Source organism: Drosophila mauritiana, unplaced genomic scaffold (genome assembly GCF_004382145.1).
Source record: "Drosophila mauritiana strain mau12 unplaced genomic scaffold, ASM438214v1 U_31, whole genome shotgun sequence".
Classification (NCBI taxonomy): Eukaryota; Metazoa; Arthropoda; class Insecta; order Diptera; family Drosophilidae; genus Drosophila; species Drosophila mauritiana.
Window position 1 is genome coordinate 42812 of NW_022881449.1, and position 19378 is coordinate 62189.

The window sequence follows — 19378 nt, forward strand, 5'->3', positions numbered from 1 at the left end:
CATATAATTTTTGATATAAAGACTTTAAAGAATTATATCAAGTTGCCAAATACCTCGTCATCAATTTAGTGACGCATATGATATTGTCCCTATCATATAATTAATATAAAGACTTTAATGAATTGTGTCAAGTTGCCAAACACCTCGTCATCAATTTAGTGACGCATATGATATTGTCCCTATCATATAATTTTTGATATAAAAACTTTAAAGAATTGTATCAAGTTGCCAAATACCTCGTCATCAATTTAGTGACGCATATGATATTGTCCCTATCATATAATTAATATAAAGACTTTAATGAATTGTGTCAAGTTGCCAAACACCTCGTCATCAATTTAGTGACGCATATGATATTGTCCCTATCATATAATTTTTGATATAAAGACTTTAAAGAATTATATCAAGTTGCCAAATACCTCGTCATCAATTTAGTGACGCATATGATATTGTCTCTATCATATAATTAATATAAAGACTTTAATGAATTGTGTCAAGTTGCCAAACACCTCGTCATCAATTTAGTGACGCATATGATATTGTCCCTATCATATAATTTTTGATATAAAAACTTTAAAGAATTGTATCAAGTTGCCAAATACCTCGTCATCAATTTAGTGACGCATATGATATTGTCCCTATCATATAATTAATATAAAGACTTTAATGAATTGTGTCAAGTTGCCAAACACCTCGTCATCAATTTAGTGACGCATATGATATTGTCCCTATCATATAATATTTGATATAAAGACTTTAAAGAATTATATCAAGTTGCCAAATACCTCGTCATCAATTTAGTGACGCATATGATATTGTCTCTATCATATAATTAATATAAAGACTTTAATGAATTGTGTCAAGTTGCCAAACACCTCGTCATCAATTTAGTGACGCATATGATATTGTCCCTATCATATAATTTTTGATATAAAGACTTTAAAGAATTCTATCAAGTTGCCAAATACCTCGTCATCAATTTAGTGACGCATATGATATTGTCTCTATCATATAATTAATATAAAGACTTTAATGATTTGTGTCACGTTGCCAAACACCTCGTCATCAATTTAGTGACGCATATGATATTGTCCCTATCATATAATTAATATAAAGACTTTTTAAAGAATTGTATCAAGTTGCCAAACACCTCGTCATCAACTACTATATTATGGTTGCGCCGACCTCTCATATTGTATTCTCTTATGTCTTCATAGGATTTTGGCAATTATACGAGTAAATTAAATAATATACATATGAAAATGATTAATTATTATATGTATAAGGGAAAAAATGCTGAAATATTCCCATATTATCTTAGTATTATAGAGGAAAGACCGTTGCCGACCTCTGATATTGTTCAAAACTTATGTATTTATATGATTTTGGCAATTATATGAGTAAATTAAATAATATACATATAAAATGATTAAATATTATATGTATAAATGTATAAAGGAAAAAATGATGAAATATTCCCACATTATCTTAGTATTATAGAGGAAAGACCGTTGCTGACCTCTGATATTGTTCAAAACTTATGTATTTATATGATTTTGGCAATAATATGAGTAAATTAAATAATATACATATGAAAATGATTAATTATTATATGTATAAATGTATAAGGGAAAAAATGCTGAAAATATTCCCATATTATCTTAGTATTATAGAGGAAAGACCGTTGCTGACCTCTGATATTGTTCAAAACTTATGTATTTATATGATTTTGGCAATTATATGAGTAAATTAAATAATATACATATGAAAATTATTAATTATTATATGTATAGGGGAAAAAATGCTGAAATATTCCCACATTCTCTTAGTATTATAGAGAAAAGCCATTATAGTGAGAGGGTATAGTAGTGTAAACGACCGGAATTACGACAGAGGGTTCAAAAACTACTATAGGTAGGCAGTGGTTGCCGACCTCTCATATTGTTCAAAACTTATGTATTCATATGATTTTGGCAATTATATGAGTAAATTAAATAATATACATATGAAAATTATTAATTATTATATGTATAGGGGAAAAAATGCTGAAATATTCCCACATTCTCTTAGTATTATAGAGAAAAGCCATTATAGTGAGAGGGTATAGTAGTGTAAACGACCGGAATTACGACAGAGGGTTCAAAAACTACTATAGGTAGGCAGTGGTTGCCGACCTCTCATATTGTTCAAAACTTATGTATTCATATGATTTTGGCAATTATATGAGTAAATTAAATAATATACATATGAAAATTATTAATTATTATATGTATAAGGGAAAAAATGCTGAAAATATCCCACATTCTCTTAGTATAATAGAGAAAAGCCATTATAGTGAGAGGGTATAGTAGTGTAAACGACCGGAATTACGACAGAGGGTTCAAAAACTACTATAGGTAGGCAGTGGTTGCCGACCTCTCATATTGTTCAAAACTTATGTATTCATATGATTTTGGCAATAATATGAGTAAATTAAATAATATACATATGAAAATGATTAATTATTATATGTATAAGGGAAAAAATTCTGAAAATATCCCACATTCTCTTAGTATTATAGAGAAAAGCCATTATAGTGAGAGGGTATAGTAGTGTAAACGACCGGAATTACGACAGAGGGTTCAAAAACTACTATAGGTAGGCAGTGGTTGCCGACCTCTCATATTGTTCAAAACTTATGTATTCATATGATTTGGCAATAATATGAGTAAATTAAATAATATACATATGAAAATGATTAATTATTATATGTATAAGGGAAAAAATGCTGAAAATATCCCACATTCTCTTAGTATTATAGAGAAAAGCCATTATAGTGAGAGGGTATAGTAGTGTAAACGACCGGAATTACGACAGAGGGTTCAAAAACTACTATAGGTAGGCAGTGGTTGCCGACCTCTCATATTGTTCAAAACTTATGTATTCATATGATTTTGGCAATAATATGAGTAAATTAAATAATATACATATGAAAATGATTAATTATTATATGTATAAGGGAAAAAATGCTGAAAATATCCCACATTCTCTTAGTATTATAGAGAAAAGCCATTATAGTGAGAGGGTATAGTAGTGTAAACGACCGGAATTACGACAGAGGGTTCAAAAACTACTATAGGTAGGCAGTGGTTGCCGACCTCTCATATTGTTCAAAACTTATGTATTCATATGATTTTGGCAATAATATGAGTAAATTAAATAATATACATATGAAAATGATTAATTATTATATGTATAAGGGAAAAAATAATCATATTATATATGAATAATGGAAAAAAAATGAAATGTTCCTATAATCTCTTAATATATAAGAGAATAGCCCGTATGTTGGGTGGCAAACGGAATTGAAAATACCCGCTTTGAGGACAGCGGGTTCAAAAACTACTATAGGTAGGCAGTGGTTGCCGACCTCCCGCATTATTCGAAATATTTATTTCGGATTATGTTTATATTGGTTACATACAATAAAGTATATTATTATCCGTACAAATTTGTTTCTCAGTTCTATAGAACACGGGACTTGGCTCCGCGGATAATAGGAATATACGCTTTATAGATAATATCGTTGAAACAAAAGTCAAGTTTCTATTATATATAGAATAACAAATCGTTTCCATATATTATCGTTAATTTTTGGAGGCAGGCAAATATTAATTTATTACCTGCCGTATAGTTGGATTATTATATCGTTACGGTATAATACAAATATGGATTCTTATGAAAGAAATATAAAATTATATATTAAATGTGGAAATATTATCATATGCGCTTGGTTTTATGTTATATATTACCAGAGATATATATGAAAAGAGATAAATTTTAAATTTATCTTCAAAATGCAAATGATTTAACTTAATATTTATATTGGTTAAACAAAAATTGTACATGTGTGGATACAATAATTATGTATGTTGGAAATAAAATGATATTTTATAATGAAATATGTATGTATAAAAGATAAAATTATAGAAATATATATATTACAATAATTAGATGAAATTCTTGTTATATTGGTAAAACAAGTATAAATTAAAAATGAAAATATGGATTACGAATGCTATATAAAAATGGCCGTAATCGAATGGATTTTTTACTTATATATTTAAAATTTTACCCAAAGGCGAAATATTGAATTTTATTCAATTTAATAAAAATCATGGAATTATATAAAGTGAAAAATCTATATATCTATATATCTATTATATTGCTTATTTCGATTCAAAATATATGAATGGAATATGAAGGAAAAACATTATTCTGGTTGATCCTGCCAGTAGTTATATGCTTGTCTCAAAGATTAAGCCATGCATGTCTAAGTACACACGAATTAAAAGTGAAACCGCAAAAGGCTCATTATATCAGTTATGGTTCCTTAGATCGTTAACAGTTACTTGGATAACTGTGGTAATTCTAGAGCTAATACATGCAATTAAAACATGAACCTTATGGGACATGTGCTTTATTAGGCTAAAACCAAGCGATCGCAAGATCGTTATATTGGTTGAACTCTAGATAACATGCAGATCGTATGGTCTTGTACCGACGACAGATCTTTCAAATGTCTGCCCTATCAACTTTTGATGGTAGTATCTAGGACTACCATGGTTGCAACGGGTAACGGGGAATCAGGGTTCGATTCCGGAGAGGAGCCTGAGAAACGGCTACCACATCTAAGGAAGGCAGCAGGCGCGTAAATTACCCACTCCCAGCTCGGGGAGGTAGTGACGAAAAATAACAATACAGGACTCATATCCGAGGCCCTGTAATTGGAATGAGTACACTTTAAATCCTTTAACAAGGACCAATTGGAGGGCAAGTCTGGTGCCAGCAGCCGCGGTAATTCCAGCTCCAATAGCGTATATTAAAGTTGTTGCGGTTAAAACGTTCGTAGTTGAACTTGTGCTTCATACGGGTAGTACAACTTACAATTGTGGTTAGTACTATACCTTTATGTATGTAAGCGTATTACCGGTGGAGTTCTTATATGTGATTAAATACTTGTATTTTTTCATATGTTCCTCCTATTTAAAAACCTGCACTAGTGCTCTTAAACGAGTGTTATTGTGGGCCGGTACTATTACTTTGAACAAATTAGAGTGCTTAAAGCAGGCTTCAAATGCCTGAATATTCTGTGCATGGGATAATGAAATAAGACCTCTGTTCTGCTTTCATTGGTTTTCAGATCAAGAGGTAATGATTAATAGAAGCAGTTTGGGGGCATTAGTATTACGACGCGAGAGGTGAAATTCTTGGACCGTCGTAAGACTAACTTAAGCGAAAGCATTTGCCAAAGATGTTTTCATTAATCAAGAACGAAAGTTAGAGGTTCGAAGGCGATCAGATACCGCCCTAGTTCTAACCATAAACGATGCCAGCTAGCAATTGGGTGTAGCTACTTTTTATGGCTCTCTCAGTCGCTTCCCGGGAAACCAAAGCTTTTGGGCTCCGGGGGAAGTATGGTTGCAAAGCTGAAACTTAAAGGAATTGACGGAAGGGCACCACCAGGAGTGGAGCCTGCGGCTTAATTTGACTCAACACGGGAAAACTTACCAGGTCCGAACATAAGTGTGTAAGACAGATTGATAGCTCTTTCTCGAATCTATGGGTGGTGGTGCATGGCCGTCTTAGTTCGTGGAGTGATTTGTCTGGTTATTCCGATAACGAACGAGACTCAAATATATTAAATAGATATCTTCAGGATTATGTGCTGAAGCTTATGTAGCCTTCATTCATGGTGGCAGTAAAATGTTATTGTGTTTGAATGTGTTTATGTAAGTGGACCGTACCTGTTGGTTTGTCCCATTATAAGGACACTAGCTTCTTAAATGGACAAATTGCGTCTAGCAATAATGAGATTGAGCAATAACAGGTCTGTGATGCCCTTAATGTCCTGGGCTGCACGCGCGCTACAATGAAAGTATCAACGTGTATTTCCTAGACCGAGAGGTCCGGGTAAACCGCTGAACCACTTTCATGCTTGGGATTGTGAACTGAAACTGTTCACATGAACTTGGATTCCCAGTAAGTGTGAGTCATTAACTCGCATTGATTACGTCCCTGCCCTTTGTACACACCGCCCGTCGCTACTACCGATTGAATTATTTAGTGAGGTCTCCGGACGTGATCACTGTGACGCCTTGCGTGTTACGGTTGTTTCGCAAAAGTTGACCGAACTTGATTATTTAGAGGAAGTAAAAGTCGTAACAAGGTTTCCGTAGGTGAACCTGCGGAAGGATCATTATTGTATAATATCCTTATCGTTAATAAACATTTGTTATAATACAAATAAATACAATTTACCAAAATAAAAATATTACAAAATGATTCCACGGAATCAAAAGTTAAAGTCAAAATAAAATGAAGATGGCTTTTATTTTATATGTGGGGCTTGGCAACCTCATAAAAAGACTTTAACATTATAATGTTGTTGTGCGTATTTGTGGAGTACCTACTACAACAATGGCGTTTCCTATAAAAACAAATTCTCGAAAATGGAAATCGAAGAAACTGAACAAATTTGAAAGTAGAAGTCGAATTAAAATTAAAATAATTTGAATGTGGTATTCAAAATAAGTGTGTGTGTATATGGACCATAATATACACGCGTTGCGAATATGTATTGTTCATCTATGTTATGAGCATACGTTGGCTAATGCAACAACCTAAAATATACAATGTTTGTACCTGTCATCCATCAGGTTAATGTTTATATAAATTTTGCAGTATGTGTCACCCAAAATAGCAAACCATAACCAGATTTTTATGATACATAATGCTTATATGAAACTAAGACATATCGCAACATTTATTTTTAGGTATAAAAATAAATTTATTGAAGGAATTGATATATGCCAGTAAAATGGTGTATTTTTAATTTCTTTCAATAAAAACAATATTGATATTATATAAAAATGAATTATAAAACTCTAAGCGGTGGATCACTCGCTCATGGGTCGATGAAGAACGCAGCAAACTGTGCGTCATCGTGTGAACTGCAGGACACATGAACATCGACATTTTGAACGCATATCGCAGTCCATGCTGTTATGTACTTTAATTAATTTTATAGTGCTGCTTGGACTACATATGGTTGAGGGTTGTAAGACTATGCTAATTAAGTTGTTTATAAATTTTTTATAAGCATATGGTATATTATTGGATTAAATAATGATTTTATTCATAATATTAAAAAAGAAATGAAAAACATTATCTCACATTTGAATGTGAAAAACGAAGAGAAATATTTTCTTTTTCAATCAAATAATACTGAGAAATGCTAGCATAAAAAATTGAAATATTTTTCATCTAGAATTGTCTCTTATTAATGATTCGGAAAAAGAAAAATCTTGGTTTTGTTATTATTCTTCGTTGGTTCGTTAAATGGATAAAAATAACTTTGCTTACAAGAACTATTGGAACTATTTATAACGAATTTAATTGATTGTTTATCATTTATATATAAAGAATTTATGGCAAAAATAGTTATATATACAACCTCAACCATATGGGACTACCCCCTGAATTTAAGCATATTAATTAGGGAGGAAAAGAAACTAACAAGGATTTTCTTAGTAGCGGCGAGCGAAAAGAAAACAGTTCAGCACTAAGTCACTTTGTCTATATGGCAAATGTGAGATGCAGTGTATGGAGCGTCAATATTCTAGTATGAGAAATTAATGATTTAAGTCCTTCTTAAATGAGGCCATTTACCCATAGAGGGTGCCAGGCCCGTATAACGTTAATGATTACTAGATGATGTTTCCAAAGAGTCGTGTTGCTTGATAGTGCAGCACTAAGTGGGTGGTAAACTCCATCTAAAACTAAATATAACCATGAGACCGATAGTAAACAAGTACCGTGAGGGAAAGTTGAAAAGAACTCTGAATAGAGAGTTAAACAGTACGTGAAACTGCTTAGAGGTTAAGCCCGATGAACCTGAATATCCGTTATGGAAAATTCATCATTAAAATTGTAATATTTAAATAATATTATTAAGAATAATGTGCATTTTTTCCATATAAGGACATTGTAATCTATTAGCATATCCCAAATTTATCATAAAATATAACTTATAGTTTATTCCAATTAAATTGCTTGCATTTTAACACAGAATAATGTTATTAATTTGATAAAGTGCTGATAGATTTATATTATTACAGAGCGTTAATTTTTCGGAATTATATAATGGCATAATTATCATTGATTTTTGTGTTTATTATATGCTCTTGTATGATTAACAATGCGAAAGATTCAGGATACCTTCGGGACCCGTCTTGAAACACGGACCAAGGAGTCTAACATATGTGCAAGTTATTGGGATGTAAACCTAATAGCGTAATTAACTTGACTAATAATGGGATTAGTTTTTTAGCTATTTATAGCTAATTAACACAATCCCGGGCGTTCTATATAGTTATGTATAATGTATATTTATATTATTTATGCCTCTAACTGGAACGTACCTTGAGCATATATCTGTGACCCGAAAAGATGGTGAACTATACTTGATCAGGTTGAAGTCAGGGGAAACCCTGATGGAAGACCGAAACAGTTCTGACGTGCAAATCGATTGTCAGAATTGAGTATAGGGGCGAAAGACCAATCGAACCATCTAGTAGCTGGTTCCTTCCGAAGTTTCCCTCAGGATAGCTGGTGCATTTTAATATTATATAAAAAATCTTATCTGGTAAAGCGAATGATTAGAGGCCTTAGGGTCGAAACGATCTTAACCTATTCTCAAACTTTAAATGGGTAAGAACCTTAACTTTCTTGATATGAAGTTCAAGGTTATGATATAATGTGCCCAGTGGGCCACTTTTGGTAAGCAGAACTGGCGCTGTGGGATGAACCAAACGTAATGTTACGGTGCCCAAATTAACAACTCATGCAGATACCATGAAAGGCGTTGGTTGCTTAAAACAGCAGGACGGTGATCATGGAAGTCGAAATCCGCTAAGGAGTGTGTAACAACTCACCTGCCGAAGCAACTAGCCCTTAAAATGGATGGCGCTTAAGTTGTATACCTATACATTACCGCTAAAGTAGATGATTTATATTACTTGTGATATAAATTTTGAAACTTTAGTGAGTAGGAAGGTACAATGGTATGCGTAGAAGTGTTTGGCGTAAGCCTGCATGGAGCTGCCATTGGTACAGATCTTGGTGGTAGTAGCAAATAATCGAATGAGACCTTGGAGGACTGAAGTGGAGAAGGGTTTCGTGTGAACAGTGGTTGATCACGAGTTAGTCGGTCCTAAGTTCAAGGCGAAAGCCGAAAATTTTCAAGTAAAACAAAAATGGCCTAACTATATAAACAAAGCGAATATAATACACTTGAATAATTTTGAACGAAAGGGAATACGGTTCCAATTCCGTAACCTGTTGAGTATCCGTTTGTTATTAAATATGGGCCTCGTGCTCATCCTGGCAACAGGAACGACCATAAAGAAGCCGTCGAGAGATATCGGAAGAGTTTTCTTTTCTGTTTTATAGCCGTACTACCATGGAAGTCTTTCGCAGAGAGATATGGTAGATGGGCTAGAAGAGCATGACATATACTGTTGTGTCGATATTTTCTCCTCGGACCTTGAAAATTTATGGTGGGGACACGCAAACTTCTCAACAGGCCGTACCAATATCCGCAGCTGTCTCCAAGGTGAAGAGTCTCTAGTCGATAGAATAATGTAGGTAAGGGAAGTCGGCAAATTAGATCCGTAACTTCGGGATAAGGATTGGCTCTGAAGATTGAGATAGTCGGGCTTGATTGGGAAACAATAACATGGTTATGTGCTCGTTCTGGGTAAATAGAGTTTCTAGCATTTATGTTAGTTACTTGTTCCCCGGATAGTTTAGTTACGTAGCCAATTGTGGAACTTTCTTGCTAAAATTTTTAAGAATACTATTTGGTTAAACCAATTAGTTCTTATCAATTATAACGATTATCAATTAACAATCAATTCAGAACTGGCACGGACTTGGGGAATCCGACTGTCTAATAAAAACAAAGCATTGTGATGCCCTAGCGGTGTTGACACAATGTGATTTCTGCCCAGTGCTCTGAATGTCAAAGTGAAGGAAATTAATAAGCGTCCGGAATGCATCCAAAAACCAAGAGTACAACGATCATTGACAGGGCAGAGCTCGAGGAAAGGAAACCACTCTCCAATGCTTATCGCTATATCTCCTAGGAATTTTTCCGGCACAGGGTGTACGACACACGTGACGAGACCTCCTCGGAGACCTCGGAATAGAAGAAAGCAGAAGGCAGCAGTATCTGTCACCAGCGTAACTGGGATAAGCATAAAGGAAGATGCATTAAGTCTTGCTAAATGGAACTGATGAGTCGGTAATGCCAAGCCAAGAAGTAATGGTTCCCTACTGGAGAGAAGTAATGACTCAGCCTAGCCCAAGCTCTTGCAGTGGAGAAGTGATACAAATGGATCACTCGCTTGAGAGGGTTTGGTCTGCTATTACGGAGCATGACCTTAGGGCATCAAGAATCTCATTATCTTCATCTCCGGGGCCTGACGGGATAACTCCAAAAACAGCCAGGGAGGTGCCGTCAGGTATTATGCTACGAATAATGAACCTAATTCTATGGTGCGGCATCTACCACACTCTATCCGACTGGCCAGAACTGTCTTCATCCCGAAGACGGTGACGGCGAAGCGACCGCAAGACTTTCGTCCAATATCGGTGCCTTCAGTCCTGGTAAGACAGCTAAATGCAATATTGGCAACCCGGTTGAACTCATCAATCAATTGGGACCCGCGCCAGCGGGGCTTCTTACCTACCGACGGATGTGCCGATAATGCGACGATAGTTGACTTAGTCTTGAGGCATAGCCATAAGCACTTTAGATCTTGCTACATCGCAAAATTTAGATGTAAGCAAGGCATTCGATTCTCTATCGCATGCATCTATATATGACACCTTACGTGCTTATGGTGCGCCAAAGGGCTTCGTTGACTACGTACAGAATACGTACGAGGGTGGCGGTACCAGTCTCAATGGGGACGGTTGGAGTTCAGAGGAATTCGTCCCTGCTAGAGGAGTGAAGCAGGGTGACCCTTTGTCTCCTATTCTATTTAACTTGGTAATGGACAGGTTACTTAGAAACCTACCCAGCGAAATTGGTGCTAGAGTCGGAAATGCCATTACTAACGCGGCCGCGTTTGCAGATGATTTGGTACTATTTGCTGAAACTCGAATGGGACTTCAAGTATTGTTGGACAGAACGTTGGATTTTCTATCTCTCGTCGGCCTCAAACTTAATGCCGACAAATGTTTTACCGTTGGCATTAAGGGCCAGCCGAAACAGAAGTGTACCGTGCTAGAGGCACAGAGCTTTTACGTAGGCTCAAGAGAGATTCCATCATTGAAGCGAACGGACGAGTGGAAGTACTTAGGCATCAACTTCACTGCAACTGGGAGGGTTCGATGCAATCCGGCCGAGGACATTGGTCCAAAGCTACAAAGATTGACAAAGGCCCCCCTCAAACCACAACAGAGGATGTTCGCCTAAGGACTGTCCTTATCCCACAGCTCTATCACAAGTTAGCCCTTGGGAGTGTGGCGATAGGCGTCCTACGAAAAACTGACAAACTAATACGATACTATGTGCGAAGATGGCTAAATCTTCCGCTGGATGTGCCGATAGCATTCATTCACGCACCCCCAAAAAGTGGAGGTCTCGGAATTCCATCACTTAGATGGGTAGCTCCAATGTTAAGGCTAAGACGTTTGAGTAATATTAAATGGCCTCACCTCACGCAAAACGAGGTAGCCAGCTCTTTCCTCGAAGCCGAAAAACAACGGGCCCGAGATAGATTATTTGCAGAACAACATGAATTGTTATCGCGTCCGGCAATAGAAAAATATTGGGCGAACAAATTGTACCTCTCAGTTGATGGCAGCGGACTCCGTGAAGCGGGCCATTGGGGACCGCAACACGGGTGGGTTAATCAACCCACGCGTTTACTAACAGGAAAGGAATATATAGACGGTATTCGTCTGCGGATAAATGCCCTACCCACGAAGTCTCGTACTACAAGGGGAAGGCACGAATTGGAACGACAGTGTCGTGCAGGATGTGACGCTCCCGAAACAACAAACCATATAATGCAAAAATGTTACCGATCGCATGGGAGGCGCGTAGCTAGACACAACTGCGTAGTAAATCGAATCAAGCGGGGACTTGAGGAGAGAGGCTGCGCGGTCATTGTTGAACCAAGTCTGCAGTGCGAATCCGGCCTTAATAAACCGGACCTGGTGGCACTACGACAAAATCACATTGATGTGATCGACATACAAATTGTGACAGACGGACACTCTATGGATGATGCGCACCAGCGCAAAATCAATAGATACGACAGACCGGACATACGAACTGAATTGCGTCGCAGATTCGAAGCCGCAGGTGACATTGAATTCCATTCTGCCACCCTGAACTGGAGGGGGATCTGGAGTGGTCAATCCGTTAAAAGATTGATAGCGAAGGTCTCCTCAGCAAATATGATAGTCATATCATTAGCGTCCAGGTTATGAGAGGCAGTCTCGGTTGTTTTTAAACAGTTATGTACCTGAGCGGGTTTTTCCCGAGATTGGACTTAGCTAAAACGTTTGGTTCAAAACATTTGCTTGCTGTCTTGGCATAACATCAATAAAGCATAAACATCGGAAATAATGGTAATGTATAAATGGCTATGAGGATGGTTTTAGTACGTAGGCGTTGCGGAACTTCGGTTCAGCAAGAATCGTGCATGCTAGGAAACTGAAGTGTGACAGACCTAGTATCTTTCGATAGATTTCCATACCTCCGCGATCAAAAAAAAAAAAAAAAAATAGCCAATGCCTCGTCATCTAATTAGTGACGCGCATGAATGGATTAACGAGATTCCTACTGTCCTTCCCTATCTCTTGCCGTGTGGTTAGCAAATTCTTTAATAAAACGATGCATTTATGTATTTTTGATTTGAAAATTTGGTATAACTCCAATTACTCAGGTATGATCCAATTCAAGGACATTGCCAGGTAGGGAGTTTGACTGGGGCGGTACATCTCTCAAATAATAACGAAGGTGTCCCAAGGCCAGCTCAGTGCGGACAGAAACCACACATAGAGCAAAAGGGCAAATGCTGACTTGATCTCGGTGTTCAGTACACACAGGGACAGCAAAAGCTCGGCCTATCGATCCTTTTGGTTTAAAGAGTTTTTAACAAGAGGTGTCAGAAAAGTTACCATAGGGATAACTGGCTTGTGGCGGCCAAGCGTTCATAGCGACGTCGCTTTTTGATCCTTCGATGTCGGCTCTTCCTATCATTGTGAAGCAAAATTCACCAAAGCGTTGGATTGTTCACCCATGCAAGGGAACGTGAGCTGGGTTTAGACCGTCGTGAGACAGGTTAGTTTTACCCTACTAATGACAAAACGTTGTTGCGACAGCATTCCTGCGTAGTACGAGAGGAACCGCAGGTACGGACCAATGGCACAATACTTGTTCGAGCGAACAGTGGTATGACGCTACGTCCGTTGGATTATGCCTGAACGCCTCTAAGGTCGTATCCGTGCTGGACTGCAATGATAAATAAGGGGCAATTTGCATTGTATGGCTTCTAAACCATTTAAAGTTTATAATTTATTTTATAAACGACAATGGATGTGATGCCAATGTAATTTGTAACATAGTAAATTAGGAGGATCTTCGATCACCTGATGCCGCGCTAGTTACATATAAAAGCATTATTTAATACAATGACAAAGCCTAGAATCAATTGTAAACGACTTTTGTAACAGGCAAGGTGTTGTAAGTGGTTGAGCAGCTGCCATACTGCGATCCACTGAAGCTTATCCTTTGCTTGATGATTCGATAAATAAATGATTTTTCCTGTAGCCAAACAAACACCTCGTCATCAATTTAGTGACGCATATGATATTGTCCCTATCATATAATTTTTGATATAAAGACTTTAAAGAATTCTATCAAGTTGCCAAATACCTCGTCATCAATTTAGTGACGCATATGATATTGTCCCTATCATATAATTAATATAAAGACTTTAATGAATTGTGTCACGTTGCCAAACACCTCGTCATCAATTTAGTAACGCATATGATATTGTCCCTATCATATAATTAATATAAAGACTTTTTAAAAAATTGTATCAAGTTGCCAAACACCTCGTCATCAACTACTATATTATGGGTTGCGCCGACCTCTCATATTGTATTCTCTTATGTCTTCATAGGATTTTGGCAATTATACGAGTAAATTAAATAATATACATATGAAAATGATTAATTATTATATGTATAAGGGAAAAATGCTGAAATATTCCATATTATCTTAGTATTATAGAGAAAACCGTTGCCGACCTCTGATATTGTTCAAAACTTATGTATTTATATGATTTTGGCAATTATATGAGTAAATTAAATAATATACATATAAAATGATTAATTATTATATGTATAAAATGTATAAGGAAAAAATGCTGAAATATTCCCATATTATCTTAGTATTATAGAGAAAGACCGTTGCTGACCTCTGATATTGTTCAAAACTTATGTATTTATATGATTTTGGCAATTATATGAGTAAATTAAATAATATACATATGAAAATGATTAATTATTATATGTATAAATGTATAAGGGAAAAAATGCTGAATTATTCCCATATTATCTTAGTATTATAGAGGAAGACCGTTGTGCCTTGATTTGTTCAAACTTATGTATTATATGATTTTGCAATTATATGAGTAAATTAAATATATACATATGAATGATTAATTATTATATGTTAGGGTAAAATGATGAATATTCCCATTATCTTAGTATTATAGGGAAAGACCGTTGCTGACTCTGATATTGTTCAAAACTTATGTATTTATATGATTTTGGCAATTATATGAGTAAATTAAATAATATACATATGAAAATTATTAATTATTATATGTATAGGGGGAAAAAATACTGAAATATTCCCACATTCTCTTAGTATTATAGAGAAAAGCCATTATAGTGAGAGGGTATAGTAGTGTAAAAGACCGGAATTACGACAGAGGGTTCAAAAACTACTATAGGTAGGCAGTGGTTGCCGACCTCTCATATTGTTCAAAACTTATGTATTCATATGATTTTGGCAATTATATGAGTAAATTAAATAATATACATATGAAAATTATTAATTATTATATGTATAGGGGAAAAATGCTGAAATATTCCCACATTCTCTTAGTATTATAGAGAAAAGCCATTATAGTGAGAGGGTATAGTAGTGTAAACGACCGGAATTACGACAGAGGGTTCAAAACTACTATATGTAGGCAGTGGTTGCCGACCTCTCATATTGTTCAAAACTTATGTATTCATATGATTTTGGCAATTATATGAGTAAATTAAATAATATACATATGAAAATTATTAATTATTATATGTATAGGGGAAAAAATGCTGAAATATTCCCACATTCTCTTAGTATTATAGAGAAAAGCCATTATAGTGAGAGGGTATAGTAGTGTAAACGACCGGAATTACGACAGAGGGTTCAAAAACTACTATAGGTAGGCAGTGGTTGCCGACCTCTCATATTGTTCAAAACTTATGTATTTATATGATTTTGGCAATTATATGAGTAAATTAAATAATATACATATGAAAATTATTAATTATTATATGTATAAGGGAAAAAATGCTGAAAATATCCCACATTCTCTTTAGTTATAGAGAAAAGCCATTATAGTGAGAGGGTATAGTAGTGTAAACGACCGGAATTACGACATAGGGTTCAAAAACTACTATAGGTAGGCAGTGGTTGCCGACCTTCTCATATTGTTCAAAACTTATGTATTCATATGATTTTGGCAATAATATGAGTAAATTAAATAATATACATATGAAAATGATTAATTATTATATGTATAAGGGAAAAAATGCTGAAAATATCCCACATTCTCTTAGTATTATAGAGAAAAGCCATTATAGTGAGAGGGTATAGTAGTGTAAACGACCGGAATTACGACAGAGGGTTCAAAAACTACTATAGTAGCAGTGGTTGCCGACCTCTCATATTGTTCAAAACTTATGTATTCATATGATTTTGGCAATAATATGAGTAAATTAAATAATATACATATGAAATGATTAATTATTATATGTATAAGGGAAAAAATGCTGAAAATATCCCACATTCTCTTAGTATTATAGAGAAAAGCCATTATAGTGAGAGGGTATAGTAGTGTAAACGACCGGAATTACGACAGAGGGTTCAAAAACTACTATAGGTAGGCAGTGGTTGCCGACCTCTCATATTGTTCAAAACTTATGTATTCATATGATTTTGGCAATAATATGAGTAAATTAAATAATATACATATGAAAATGATTAATTATTATATGTATAAGGGAAAAAATAATCATATTATATATGAATAATGGAAAAAAAATGAAATGTTCCTATAATCTCTTAAATATAAGAGAATAGCCCGTATGTTGGGTGGCAAACGGAATTGAAAATACCCGCTTTGAGGACAGCGGGTTCAAAAACTACTATAGGTAGGCAGTGGTTGCCGACCTCCCGCATTATTCGAAATTTATTTCGGATTATGTTTATATTGGTTACATACAATAAAGTATATTATTATCCGTACAAATTTGTTTCTCAGTTCTATAGAACACGGGACTTGGCTCCGCGGATAATAGGAATATACGCTTTATAGATAATATCGTTGAAACAAAAGTCAAGTTTCTATTATATATAGAATAACAAATCGTTTCCATATATTATCGTTAATTTTTGGAGGCAGGCAAATATTAATTTATTACCTGCCGTATAGTTGGATTATTATATCGTTACGGTATAATACAAATATGGATATGAAAGAAATATAAAATTATATATTAAATGTGGAAATATTATCATATGCGCTTGGTTTTGTTATATATTACCAGAGATATATATGAAAAGAGATAAATTTTAAATTTATCTTCAAAATGCAAATGATTTAACTTAATATTTATATTGGTTAAACAAAAATTGTACATGTGTGGATACAATAATTATGTATGTTGGAAATAAAATGATATTTTATAATGAAATATGTATGTATAAAAAGATAAAATTATAGAAATATATATATTACAATAATTAGATGAAATTCTTGTTATATTGGTAAAACAAGTATAAATTAAAAATGAAAATATGGATTACGAATGCTATATAAAATGGCCGTAATCGAATGGATTTTTTACTTATATATTTAAAATTTTACCCAAAGGCGAAATATTGAATTTTATTCAATATAATAAAAATCATGGAATTATATAAAGTGAAAAATCTATATATCTATATATCTATTATATTGCTTATTTCGATTCAAAATATATGAATGGAATATGAAGGAAAAACATTATTCTGGTTGATCCTGCCAGTAGTTATATGCTTGTCTCAAAGATTAAGCCATGCATGTCTAAGTACACACGAATTAAAAGTGAAACCGCAAAAGGCTCATTATATCAGTTATGGTTCCTTAGATCGTTAACAGTTACTTGGATAACTGTGGTAATTCTAGAGCTAATACATGCAATTAAAACATGAACCTTATGGGACATGTGCTTTTAGGCTAAAACCAAGCGATCGCAAGATCGTTATATTGGTTGAACTCTAGATAACATGCAGATCGTATGGTCTTGTACCGACGACAGATCTTTCAAATGTCTGCCCTATCAACTTTTGATGGTAGTATCTAGGACTACCATGGTTGCAACGGGTAACGGGGAATCAGGGTTCGATTCCGGAGAGGGAGCCTGAGAAACGGCTACCACATCTAAGGAAGGCAGCAGGCGCGTAAATTACCCACTCCCAGCTCGGGGAGGTAGTGACGAAAAAAAATACAGGACTCATATCCGAGGCCCTGTAATTGGAATGAGTACACTTTAAATCCTTTAACAAGGACCAATTGGAGGGCAAGTCTGGTGCCAGCAGCCGCGGTAATTCCAGCTCCAATAGCGTATATTAAAGTTGTTGCGGTTAAAACGTTCGTAGTTGAACTTGTGCTTCATACGGGTAGTACAACTTACAATTGTGGTTAGTACTATACCTTTATGTATGTAAGCGTATTACCGGTGGAGTTCTTATATGTGATTAAATACTTGTATTTTTTCATATGTTCCTCCTATTTAAAAACCTGCACTAGTGCTCTTAAACGAGTGTTATTGTGGGCCGGTACTATTACTTTGAACAAATTAGAGTGCTTAAAGCAGGCTTCAAATGCCTGAATATTCTGTGCATGGGATAATGAAATAAGACCTCTGTTCTGCTTTCATTGGTTTTCAGATCAAGAGGTAATGATTAATAGAAGCAGTTTGGGGGCATTAGTATTACGACGCGAGAGGTGAAATTCTTGGACCGTCGTAAGACTAACTTAAGCGAAAGCATTTGCCAAAGATGTTTTCATTAATCAAGAACGAAAGTTAGAGGTTCGAAGGCGATCAGATACCGCCCTAGTTCTAACCATAAACGATGCCAGCTAGCAATTGGGTGTAGCTACTTTTATGGCTCTCTCAGTCGCTTCCCGGGAAACCAAAGCTTTTGGGCTCCGGGGGAAGTATGGTTGCAAAGCTGAAACTTAAAGGAATTGACGGAAGGGCACCACCAGGAGTGGAGCCTGCGGCTTAATTTGACTCAACACGGGAAAAACCAGGTCCGAACATAAGTGTGTAAGACAGATTGATAGCTCTTTCTCGAATCTATGGGTGGTGGTGCATGGCCGTTCTTAGTTCGTGGAGTGATTTGTCTGGTTAATTCCGATAACGAACGAGACTCAAATATATTAAATAGATATCTTCAGGATTATGGTGCTGAAGCTTATGTAGCCTTCATTCATGGTGGCAGTAAAATGTTTATTGTGTTTGAATGTGTTTATGTAAGTGGAGCCGTACCTGTTGGTTTGTCCCATTATAAGGACACTAGCTTCTTAAATGGACAAATTGCGTCTAGCAATAATGAGATTGAGCAAAACAGGTCTGTGATGCCCTTAGATGTCCTGGGCTGCACGCGCGCTACAATGAAAGTATCAACGTGTATTTCCTAGACCGAGAGGTCCGGGTAAACCGCTGAACCACTTTCATGCTTGGGATTGTGAACTGAAACTGTTCACATGAACTTGGAATTCCCAGTAAGTGTGAGTCATTAACTCGCATTGATTACGTCCCTGCCCTTTGTACACACGCCCGTCGCTACTACCGATTGAATTATTTAGTGAGGTCTCCGACGTGATCACTGTGACGCCTTGCGTGTTACGGTTGTTTCGCAAAAGTTGACCGAACTGATTATTTAGAGGAAGTAAAAGTCGTAAAAGGTTTCGTAGGTGAACCTGCG

General features: G+C 35.6%; 1 non-coding gene and 2 pseudogenes across 1 annotated transcript; all 3 read left to right on the top strand.

Annotated features, from left to right (window-relative positions):
- The first annotated feature begins 4254 nt into the window (after positions 1-4254).
- On the top strand, positions 4255-6241 carry LOC117149745. Its single transcript, XR_004460492.1, has one exon. It is a non-coding gene; the product is annotated as a small subunit ribosomal RNA (ribosomal RNA).
- A 681-nt stretch (positions 6242-6922) lies between these two features.
- LOC117149752 lies at positions 6923-7100 on the top strand (annotated as a pseudogene).
- Positions 7101-7490: 390 nt separating this feature from the next.
- LOC117149749 lies at positions 7491-13868 on the top strand (annotated as a pseudogene).
- The last annotated feature ends 5510 nt before the right edge of the window (positions 13869-19378 follow it).